General features: G+C 39.4%; 1 protein-coding gene across 8 annotated transcripts in view; it reads left to right on the forward strand.

Annotated features, from left to right (window-relative positions):
* Positions 1-2,773, forward strand: part of LOC123987035 (butyrophilin-like protein 10) — a 44,981-nt gene that overhangs the window by 39,316 nt on the left and 2,892 nt on the right. The gene's annotated exons all lie outside the window — the stretch shown is intronic.

Genomic DNA, 2,773 nt, shown 5'->3' on the forward strand with positions numbered 1-2,773 from the left:
TATGTCCTGATGTAAATGACAAAACATAACACAAGTTACTTTATTTGAACTTGTTTGACTTTTTGCCTTTGTGGAGAAAAGAATCTTTCTTCTAGTATTTGTAGTTCATGAAAAAACATTGTGCCCAAACAAAAGTGCATCCATCCAAAGTTAGTTTGTGTGCGTTTTGTTTTCCCTGAGCTAAATGTTGACTGCATAAAAGGGGTTTTGTTTCTTTTCATTAGTTTTTCATTTAGACACTTTCTGATTTGTTGTTTGTATGAAGAGTTAAGAGAAAACAACACTTTGCAGTTTTGGTGTTTGTCACCTGTTCTTAAAACCAGGCTTTTGTTTCTAAAGAGCATCAAAGTAATGGAGAAAACTGTGATCTGAATATGTCTTCATTTCTGCTGTAATCTATTATGATATTTAATAATAGGCAAAATCCAAACACACAATATCAAACTTGGCTCACACTGAGCCCTCACTCTAAAACCAAACAAAACAGCTCTCCAACACTGTCTTTGTGATTCATCAGGGCCTTTTTTCAGAGACCAAGATCAGATAAACCCTAGATCAGTACGCCGGCAACTTACGCTGTGAACACCTCCTCCTTGGGGAGATCAAGATTTCTCTCTGACTCCTCCCCTCCAGTTTCATTTATTTATTTACACTGTCGATGTCAAAGAACATCTGAACCCATTTAGATGCAGATGTTTAGTCTTTAGAAACATCAAAATCCCGGTCAGATATAATTGTTGAACGCAAACATGATCTTAAACATGAGCGCTTTTATGATCAATCTGTCATCGATTTATGGACAGAGACTCTCCGGACATTGTACAGAATAAAATCTACAGGCTGCACTGTCCTGTATTACACTCAATGTGTTTTAACAGCATTTCATTAAACACCAAAGGAGCAAGATTTTTTTTGAACCTGCTTTCTGAAACAGCCCTACTGTCTAATGTCAGCTTAAATATTCTTAAATGACGCCAACATGAAAAATCTCCATAAATAATGTGCCGACTAACTAACGTGTTTATAAACTGGTGTTTCAGAGTCATTGAGGTGACATGTAAATGTATTATCTGATGTTCTGTCTGAACCTGATTGATCTCTATTTGAACAGAATGACTAAAATAATCTTCTTCTTTCAGGGTCGGGTGTCGTCAGAGTGGTTGTGAAAGAAGGGAGTGACGCCATTTTACCCTGTTCCCTCAGCAACAAGGAGAACGTTGAGTTTGAAGTCTTTGACTGGAAGAAAGATGGTCAGAAGGAGGTTTTCTTTTATGATGGAGGCTTTCATTACAATAACGGCCGTCCAGGTCAAGATCATCAGTTCAAAGGTCGCGTCTTACATTTTCAAGATGAGCTGAAGTACGGCAACGCCTCCATCATCATCAGAAATACGACGGTGAACGACAGAGGAAACTACAGCTGTTATTTTCCACGTCTCCAGCCAAGACAGATATTCAACATTCAGCTACTTGTTGGTGAGTGTTTTCATTAAAGGGGTGTTATGTAGTTTTCAGCAACCACTAGCGGTGCAGTTTTTAGAGTGCAACCAGGCGTTTGCTCGAACTCAAGAGCGAGCAAACTCCGACACAGAAAGAGCAAAACACCAGGAGACACTTTCACCTGAGTATCAGTAAAATTACTAAAAATCTAAACTGAACGTTACGAAGCAAACAACAGTAGAGCCGTGCTAAAGTAGCTGGCTGCTCCTGCCTTGCATCAAGGCCGGTATAAACATCTCGTTCAGTCTGACGGGCTACATATATACTTATAATAATTGTGTAAATAGTAAAACAATAAAAATGCAAACAGGGCAGTAAAAGTGCTTTTTAAGTTCAGAAACATTTTGAGTCCCCCCTCTCGTTCCTCACAGTGGTTTGGTCCACTGCCTGCTTTCCCTCTCAGGAGTCCGGTGGCAGAAAACCAGTTCAAATCCTTTTGTAGTTGTGAAGCTCCAGTAATGCTGAGCAGGCTGGCAGAGCTGTTTTATGCACTTTAAACACTGGATGAACTAATTATTCCTAGAGCCATAGAAACTACATACAGTTAATCTATATTGTTCGTCCAGATCTCCAGCTGTCGATTCATCCTCCTGTACTTTCAGTGATGCTCTTGGTATCAAACATTTACCTGACGCCTTTTTCTCCTTCTCTCCCTTTTCTTCCTTTACCTCTACTTGTTCTTTTCTTTCCTCATAAGAAACTATAATCAGACATGGAGGGTGGGCTCGGTAGCGGTGTATATTGTGGGCTATTTGTATTAACAGTAGGTAATTTTACACCTTTAGTTTAGTGTTGATTTACTTTAATCTGCTCCTCTGCTCTTCTCCCCACACTCACACACACCTAGTCTGCACCTTGATATGAACTGAACTGTGGATTTGGTATCGTTACACCCCTAATGTTCACAAATGGCTGTTTATTTTAAATTACTAGCCTAATAACACATGACTAGTTCATAACATCACCCTGCACTGTGCAGTAATTAATGTTCTAATTCTGTTAATATTCTCTTTCAGATCTCACCTTCAGAAACCGTTTAAACGAAATCACAGGTGCGTCACTGATCTGTACATGTGTGCTACAACTCTCTGGGCCTCAGTATCATTTAAACGTTTTATGCAGGACCTTCATGTTGACTAACCATCACAGCAGGTTCTGCACATTTGGATGTTACTGACCCTGAGATTTATATTTGAATGGAAACTACATTTGTAGTGTTCTGTTTACATGATTTTCTTATTACTGTGTTCACAGGTGCAGCTGCAGAGCCGTCC

This window comes from Micropterus dolomieu, linkage group LG18 (assembly GCF_021292245.1).
Source record: "Micropterus dolomieu isolate WLL.071019.BEF.003 ecotype Adirondacks linkage group LG18, ASM2129224v1, whole genome shotgun sequence".
NCBI classification, from domain to species: Eukaryota; Metazoa; Chordata; class Actinopteri; order Centrarchiformes; family Centrarchidae; genus Micropterus; species Micropterus dolomieu.